The sequence below is a fragment of the Bos mutus genome, chromosome 3, assembly GCF_027580195.1.
Source record: "Bos mutus isolate GX-2022 chromosome 3, NWIPB_WYAK_1.1, whole genome shotgun sequence".
In the NCBI taxonomy this organism is placed as follows: domain Eukaryota; kingdom Metazoa; phylum Chordata; class Mammalia; order Artiodactyla; family Bovidae; genus Bos; species Bos mutus.
In genome coordinates this window covers 14,389,355-14,399,075 of record NC_091619.1, presented here as the reverse complement: position 1 = coordinate 14,399,075, position 9,721 = coordinate 14,389,355, and positions in this window count along the sequence as shown.

Sequence of the window (9,721 nt, the reverse complement as noted above, 5' to 3'; positions counted from 1 at the left end):
TCCTCTTTTAATTGTTTGAACATGGCTCTTCAGCAACCCTTAAATCTCCTCTTGTCCGTACTGGCTGTAGTGGTGGTGAGAATGAGAAGCAGTAGTGACGGCAGCGGCAGCGGTGATAAGAAGGGAATGGATGGTGTAGCAGGGGCTGTGGCAATGCTCGTGGTGGAACTGTGGTTGGGGGGCCAGGGGGATGGCAGTGGTAGTAGTGGCAAAGCTGCTGAATATGATCTAGGCCGTGGCAGTGGAGGTAGTGACGGTGGGGACGGTGAAGGTGACAGAGGCGGTGGAAAGGGTGGTGATGGTGAGAATCGGTGGAGCTGGCAGTGGCAGTGCTTACAGTTGTGGTGGTGTTGGTGGAAGAGGTGAAGGTGATCGGAGTGACAGAGCTAATGGAGGTAGCAGTGGTGATGGTGAGAATGAGCGGAGGTGCCAGTGATAGTACTGGGGATGTGGCAACATGATGCTTTTGTAACAGATGGTAACATATAGTATTTGGCGTTTGATGTCCTATGGAAAAGAACGGCGCTATATACATGGTGGCAGTGGGGCTGGAGATAATGAAAATAGAGGTGTTAGGTTAAAACTAGGCACATTGCAAAAAGCAATCTAGATCTAGGGCTGATTACCCTAGATCCAAAATCCCTCCCCTATTTTTGCTGCAGCCTTTGGGTTAGGACAAGCAGAAGGAAGGGTATGTGAACTGGAATGAGGGCAGCGATTAGGATGATACTTCCCAGACAGGTCTATAGGACTCTATTCATCCCTCCCCAATCACAGCTGTCTGTTCTGGATCTCAGCCTCCCTTGTCTATTGTATTTCTGGTTTGTCCACTATGACAATTTCCCATACGCCTCTGAAAGAAAGAAGAATGGGAAGAAAAATAAAGTAAGTCTGCCAAGGTAGGCCCTTAGAGTCTCTTAGCCCACCCTAGGCAAGCCTTGAACAGACCTATGAGAGCCTGGCCCTGCTAGCTGTTATTTCCTACCTGGAGACGTCAACAAATAGGAGTGTGAGGCCACATTCCAGTGATGGCAGCCAGGCCCCAACAGCCACACCTGTTCAACACCCCCACAGACACTGAGCCCTGCAGAGGGATACTCAGCCTGTTCTGCCACAGATAGCAAGGTGCACAATTAGGGTTGGGAATCAGAAACAATATATTTTAAAGAATAACAAATCACTGTGCCTATAACAGAGTATCTAAACAGAGCCACCATAGCAGCCATGGAATCTCTGGAACTCACTAGCATTTCTGACACTCATTCCAGCAAGACAACAATTACGTTGAACTTGAACCAGTTAATTCCATCTGAAGCATCTCTGTTGTCTCACATTTGAGTCACTGGGAGTTTAGGCATTAGAAAAGCATTTTTTTTTCTAACAATTTTTATTTATTGTATTTTTGGCTGCACTGGATCTTCGTTGCTTTGCTCGGGCTTTCTCTAGTTGCGGGTAGTGGAGGCTACTCTTGACTGCTTTGCAAGGGCTTCTCATTGTGGTGGCTTCTCGTTGCAGAGCACAGTCTCTAGGTGTGCAGCTCTAGAGCTCGGGCTCAGTAGTTGTGGCACACAGGCTTCATTGCTTAAGCAAGGCTCAGGATGAAGTGTGGCTTCCCTATGTTTTTCTGTAGCCAACTCTTAAGTGGTGATGATAATGACGCTGAAGTTAGTGGTGCCCCTAAAGGCTCCCAACCAGCACTGGATGACCTACTCACCAGGACAAGCTCATCTTCTGATGAAATAACATCCTCCTCAGGCCACAAATTGCAAGAATCTCCTAAAATTATTACTCTTTCCTTTTATACTTTATTCTCTCCAAATTCTAATTACCTGCTCCCTGTTGGGTTCAATCACCTTGGTTATGATGTTTCCCTCATTTTATCAACCCCCCTCTACAGGGCACCACTATATGACAGACACTGGGCTAAGTACTGGAGGTTCAAGGATCAAGTTTCAGTTCTACCCTCAAGGAGACCTTAGTCCAACAAGGGAGACAGATATTAACATATAGTGTAAACACAATACAGAAAATGATTTTTTAAATAATAATCATAAGCTCAGAATATTCTAGGGGTTCAGAAAAGGGGCACCTAGTGTTAGAAGAGGCTTTATGGGATGGGTAATATCTGACTTGGCTGAGAACTTCTTTTCCATCCAACCCAAAGCCAGGTTGACTTGGGGTCCGAAGTTCTGGACATCCCCTGCTGGAGGGAGCCACAGTGGTTTCCGTTATCTTATCATGGAAGCTTAATAAGTCAGCCTGAATTCCAGCTTCGAAAGATACTTGTTTTCTGGGATGCTCAGACATCTTGGCCTGAAAGGAGATTTGTGTATGTGTATTTTGTCCCTGTTCAGAGAAATATGAGACAACTGGTCAGCTCTCAGGAAATACTAGCTGATGCTAGATGTTGATGCAGAATTGTGTCACACAGGATGGAAGAGTTTGAAAAACTTGAGTTTTGGAGTCAGACAGACCTGCCTACAATCCTGCTCAGTTACTTTGGAGTGTATGACCTTGAGCAAGGCCTTTATGCTCCTCAGACCTCACTTTTGTCATCAGTAGAATGTGGGTAATAGTCTGTCAGGGTGTGGTGAGGTTTAGATTAATAAACACTAGAGTATTTAACATAGTGTTTGTCACGCAGTATGTGCTCAACAAACAGTAGTTGCTATGATTGCTAATAATAGTGTTCAGTACTAAATGAGTGACTCAGAGAAGAACATGGGAGAGAAGTGGACAAAGGGACCAGCTAGTCAAACCTCCAACCCTAAGGAAGGTAAACCCATGGAGAAAATCTGCCAGGAAAAATTTCCCCAGATCTCTTTTCCACTGTCATCCTCTCAAGGACTCCTGACATTTCACCATAAGAGCTTCATCCTTTCCACTATAATTCTGATCCTAATAAACTGTGTGCCCCAGTGAAGACCCATTTGAACTATCAGATGTCTATACTTTGATTTAAATTAATTGTACAATCTTTTCTTGAATTCAACAAGCATCAAATCAAACACTATTTTCTAATAGATTTCCAGAATAATAGATATTTTTTAATCCTCACAACATCCACAAAACACAGGCAGAGCAAAACCAGGTTACCCATGAGGAGATAGACTCGGAGAGATTCAGTCACACTATGTGTGGTCCCACAGCTGGCTAGTGACGACACTGGGAGGCTGCCTCACATTTCCTGACACTGATTCAGTCCCCAGGGTCTCATCACAACCCACTTTTGAGAATGAATTGAAGGCAGAACAGAAGAAGCTGAGGCACAAGACTTAGGACTAGGGTCCCAGAGGATATGCAGCCTGCTTCACGGTGTGTCTGTGTGAAGTGTGTCTTCTCTGGCCTGCCTCCAAAAACAGATGCTCCTGAATCTGCATCTCCCTCAGGTCGAGGAGAGAGAGAGGTGGACTTGCCCTCACACTTCTGACCCTTCCCTCTGTCCTTAACTAAACATGGAGACCAGACTTCTACAGCACAGTCTGCATAACCCAGCACAGTCTGCATAACCCAGGAGGATGTCTGGAACCCTCCAAATGGAGACAGTAGGGTCCACATAGTAGTCTAGGGTTTCTGAAACCTCAGTAATTCACATACCTCCTTCATAGGTTTTCCCATATCCATGCATCATCTGTATTATTAATACTTTTCTCTAGGTTGACTCATTGTGTTTACTTAGCCAAATTTATTGGAAAAGGTATATGGTTGCATATTACTTTCTCTTTCCTCATTCTAAGCAATAATACCCATTGTTGTTGTTCAGTCGCTCAGTTGTGTCCTACTCCTTGTGACCCCATGGACTGCAGCACACCAGGCTACCCTGTCCTTCACCATCTCCCAGAGCATGCTCAAACTCATGTCCACTGAGTCAGTGATCAGTGATACTATCTAACAATCTCATCTTTTGCCACTTACTTCTCCTTTTGCATTCAATCTTTTCTTGGGGCACGTGAGATCTAGTTACCTGTCAGTTCAGCTCAGTTGCTCAGTCGTGTCCAACTCTTTGTGACCCCATGGAATGCAGCACGCCAGGCTTCCCTGTCCCTCACCAACTCCCGGAGTTTACTCAAACTCATGTCCATCAAGTCAGTGATGCCATTGAACCACTTCATCCTCTGTTGTCCCCTTCTTATCCTGCCCTCAATCTTTCCCAGTATCAGGGTCTTTTCCAATGAGTCAGTTCTTCTCATCAGGTGGCCAAAGTATTGGAGTTTCAGCTTCAGCATCAGTCCTTCCAATGAATATTCAGGACTGATTTCCTTTAGGATGGACTGGTTGGATCTCATTGCAGTCCAAGGGACTCTCAAGAGTCTTCTCCAACAACACAGTTCAAAAGCACCAATTCTTTGGTGCTCAGTTTTCTTTTTGGTCCAACTCTTACATCCATACATGACTACTGGAAAAAACATAGTTTTGACTATATGGATATCCATAATAATATCCACAAAAGTCATAAATCTGTAGTGCTTGTTCTAATACACATTAAAAGTAGTACATAGCTATAAACATTTCTGAAAAATATATCAAGTGTTATAAAATATCACCTTCATGCATTCTATTCATGGCATGAAGAAATGATTAAAATAAAATTTTAGTTTGACAATCTATCCATATTAGCAAATAAGTGAAAATATTAAGCTCAGTAAGATCTTTTTGAAGGTCAGAAATAACATTTAAATGGCATTTTCTTCATTCTCTGCAAATTATCACTCAGTTATATATTTACACCTGTATAGTAAATATTTCCTACCTCTTCCCACAATCTTCAAACATAAGTCACTTTTCCAAGAGAGGGATGGGGATAGGGAGGGAAAGTACCTCTTCTCTTGCTTCTCCTTTGCAAGCACTCAGTTGAGTGGTTTATATTCCCAGATTGAATTTCCTAATCCTCCTCCCAATTAAGAATGTTCATTCTCATATTTCCTGGAGGAAGATAATTCCAAGTGAAATGTACCATTGACCTCAGGGACTCTGAAATTCAGAAACTGGAGGTAAACGTCCAACTGTGAATGAAAAACTCTCCTATAGACTTGCATAAGGTACTAGGTATTATATAAAGATCTAAAGGAAAATGTTTATAATTTTAAAAAATAAAAATGCACACAGAATTCTACTCAATACTCTGTAATGGCATACATGGGGAAAGCATCTAAAAAAGAGTGGTTTAGTCACCAAGTCATATCCGACTCTTGTGACACCATGGACTATAGCCCACCAGACTCCTTTGTCCATGGGATTTTTCCAGGCAAGAATACTGGAATTCGTTGCTATTTCCTTCTCCACTAAAAGACAGTGGATATATGTATATGTGTAACTGGTTTGCTTTGCTGTAAACCTGAAACAGAACAATGTAAATCAATTAAGTGTATGTATGTATGCTCAGTCATGTTTGACTTTACAACCCTATGAACTGTGGCCCGCCAGGCTCCTCTATCCATGGGATTTTACCAAGCAAGAATATTGGAGTGGGTTGCCATTTCCTCCTCCAGAGGAGCTTCCCGACCCAGGGATCCAATCCATGTCTCCTGTGTCTGCTGAATTGCAGGCAGATTCTCTACCACTGAGCCACTGAAGAAGGCTAAGTCGATTATATTCCAATAAAAAGTTTAAAAAATAAAATTCACTCATGGTCTAAGGTTGGAATTTGGCTTTCTCATATGCTAATCCAATAACTGTGAGGTTGAAATTATTTTACATCTTGTTTTAAGGTAAAGTCAAGTGACTTACCTCAAATTCCAAGATTAGTAAGAAAAGAACTCAGTCTCCAAACACACAGTCTAGCACAAACTTCAGTGTTTTCCTAAAAGAAAAAAACTAGTGCATAGCTACTAAAATAAGGAGGACACGTGATTCAGCAGTGGCAAGCACACCTCACTGTATGTAACTCTTCAGTAATCCACACAGGATCCAGTGGGGATTATGAGGAGTAAAACATCATAATGAATCATAGAGAACAAGTAAATACATGAATAATTTAATCATATATTAATCAGTCACTTCAGTCACTCAGTCGTGTCTGAATCTTTGCGACCCCATGAATTGCAGCACACCAGGCCTCCCTGTCCATCACCATCTCCCGGAGTTCACTCCATCTCATCCTCTGTCGTCCCCTTTTCCTCCTGCCCCCAAATCCTCCCAGCATCAGAGTCTTTTCCGATGAGTCAACTCTTCACATGAGGTGGCCAAAGTACTGGAGTTTCAGCTTTAGCATCATTCCTTCCAAAGAACACCCAGGGCTGATCTCCTTTAGAATGGACTGGTTGGATCTCCTTGCAGTCCAAGGGACTCTCAAGAGTCTTCTCCAACACCACAGTTCAAAAGCATCAATACTTTGGTGCTCAGCTTTCTTCAGAGTCCAACTCTCGCATCCATACATGACCACTGGAAAAACCATACCTTGACTAGACGGACCTTTGTTGGCAAAGTAATGCCTCTGCTTTTGAATACACTATCTAGGTTGGTCATAAACTGTCTTCCAAGGAGTACACATCTTTTAATTTCATGGCTGCAATCACCATCTGCAGTGATTTTGGAGCCCAAAAAATAAAGCCTGACACTGTTTCCACTATTTCCCCATCTATTTGCCATGAAGTGATGGGACCAGGTGCCATGATCTTCGTTTTCCGAATGTTGAGCTTTAAGCCAACTTTTTCACTCTCCACTTTCACTTTCATCAAGAGGCTTTTGAGTTCCTCTTCACTTTCTGCCATAAGGGTGGTGTCATCTGCATGTCTGAGGTTATTGATATTTCTCCTGGCCATCTTGATTCCAGCTTGTGCTTCTTCCAGCCCAGCATTTCTCATGATGTACTCTGCATAGAAGTAAAATAAGCAGGGTGACAATATACAGCCTTGATGTACTCCTCTTCCTATTTGGAACCAGTCTGTTGTTCCATGTCCAGTTCTATCTGTTGCTTCCTGACCTGCATACAGACTTCTCAAGAAGCAGGTCAGGTGGTCTGGTATTCCCATCTCTTTCAGAATTTTCCACAGTTGATTGTGATCCACACAGGTAAAGGTTTTGGCATAGTCAACAAAGCAGAAATAGATGTTTTTCTGGAACTCTCTTGCTTTTTCGATGATCCAGCGGATGTTGGAAATTTGATCTCTGGTTCCTCTGCCTTTTCTAAAACCAGCTTGAACATCTGGAAGTTCACAGTTCACATATTGCTGAAGTCTGGCTTGGAGAATTTTGAGCATTTCTTTACTAGCATGAGAGATGACTACAACTGTGCGGTAGTTTGAGCATTCTTTGGCATTGCCTTTCTTTGGGATTGAAATGAAAACTGCCCTTTTCCAGTCCTGTGGCCACTGCTGAGTTTTCCCAATTTGCTGGCATATTGAGTGCAGCACTTTCACAGCATCATCTTTCAGGATTTGAAATAGCTCAACTGGAATTCCATCACCTCCACTAGCTTTGTTCATAGTGATGCTTTCTAAGGCCCACTTGACTTCACATTCCAGGATGTCTGGCTCTAGGCCAGTGATCACACCATCGGGATTATCTGGGTCGTGAAGATCTTTTTTGTACAGTTCTTCTGTGTATTCTTTCCATCTCTTCTTAATATCTTCTGCTTCTGTTAGGTCCATACCATTTCTGTCCTTTATCGAGCCCATCTTTGCATGAAATGTTCCCTTGGTATCTCTAATTTTCTTGAAGAGATCTCTAATCTTTCCCATTCTGTTGTTTTCACCTATTTCTTTGCATTGATCACTGAGGAAGCCTTTCTTATCTTTTCTTGCTATTCTTTGGAACTCTGCATTCAGATGTTTATATCTTTTCTTTTCTCCTTTGTTTTCACTTCTCTTCTTTTCACAGCTATTTGTAAGGCCTCCCCAGACAGCCATTTTGCTTTTTTGCATTTCTTTTCCATGGGGATGGTCTTGATCCCTGTCTCCTGTACAATGTCATGAACCTCCATCCATAGTTCATCAGGCACTCTATCTATCAGATCTAGTCCCTTAAATCTATTTCTCATTTCCACTGTATAATCATAAGGAATTTGATTTAGGTCATACCTGAATGGTCTAGTGGTTTTCCCTACTTTCTTCAATTTAAGTCTGAATTTGGCAATAAGGAGCTCATGATCTGAGCCACAGTCAGCTCCCAGTCTTGTTTTTGCTGACTGTATAAAGCTTCTCCATCTTTGGCTGCAAAGAATATAATCAATCTGATTTCGGTGTTGACCATCTGGTGATGTCCATGTGTAGAGTCTTCTCTTGTGTTGTTGGAAGAGGGTGTTTGCTATGACCAGTGCGTTCTCTTGGCAAAATTCTATTAGCCTTTGCTCTCTTCATTCCATATTTCAAGGCCAAATTTGCCTGTTATTCCAGGTGTTTCTTGACTTCCTACTTTTGCATTCCAGTCCCCTATAATGAAAAGGACATCTTTTTTGGGTGTTAGTTCTAAAAGGTCTTGTAGGTCTTCATAGAACCATTCAACTTCAGTTTCTTCAGCATTACTGGTTGGGGCATAGACTTGGATTACTATGATATTGAATGGTTTGCCTTAGAAATGAACAGCAATCATTCTGTCATTTTTGAGATTGCATCCAAGTACTGCATTTCAGACTCTTTTGTTGACCATGACGGCTACTCCATTTCTTCTAAGGGATACCTGCCCAGAGTAGTCGATAATGGTCATCTGAGTTAAATTCACCCATTCCAGTCCATTTTAGTTTGCTGATTCCTAGAATGTCGACATTCACTCTTGCCATCTCATGTTTGACCACTTCCAATTTGCCTTGATTCATGGACTTGACATTCCAGGTTCCTATGCAATATTGCTCTTTACAGCATCAGACCTTGCTTCTATCACCAGTCACATCCACAGCTGGGTATTGTTTTTGCTTTGGCTCCATCCCTTCATTCTTTCTGGAGTTATTTCTCTACTGATCTCCAGTAACATACTGGGCACCTACCAACCCGGGGAGTTGCCCTTTCAGTATCCTATCATTCTGCCTTTTTATACTGTTCATGGGGTTCTCAAGGCAGGAATACTGAAGTGGTTTGCCATTCCCTTCTCCAGTGGACCACATTCTCTCAGACCTCTCCACCATGACCCGCCCGTCTTGGGTTGCCCCACAGGGCATGGCTCAGGAGCGCTTCGCTGACAGCTCCGCTGGGAACTGGCAGGGGGCTGAGCTGAAACCCCACGTCCAAGGAGCGGTGGCTGTGTGGGCACAGGAGGGCCTAGAGGAGCTACTCCACGTTCAAGGTCAGGAGGGGCAGCGGTGAGGAGATACCCCTCGTCCAAGGTAAGGAGCAGCGGCTGCGCTTTTCTGGAGTAGCCATGAAGAGATACCCCTCGTCCAAGCCAAGAAAAATCCAAGTAAGTCGGTAGGTGTTGCAAGAGGGCCTCAGAGGGCAGACACACTGAAACCATACTCACAGATATTAATATATATATATATATATTTTGACAGTCAAATTTTATATCATTGATTTTATTTTTTTAATTATTAGTATTTTTTTACTTTACAATATTGTATTGGTTTTGCCATACATCAACATGCATCTGCCACGGGTGTACACGTGTTCCCCATCCTGAACCCCCCTCCCACCTCCTTCCCCATACCATCCCTCTGGGTCATCCCAGTGCACCAGCCCCAAGCTTCCTGTATCTTGCATCGAACCTGGACTGGCGATTCGTTTCTTATATGATATTATACATTTTTTAATGCCATTCTCCCAAATCATCACCCCTTCCTCCCCCCCGCCGA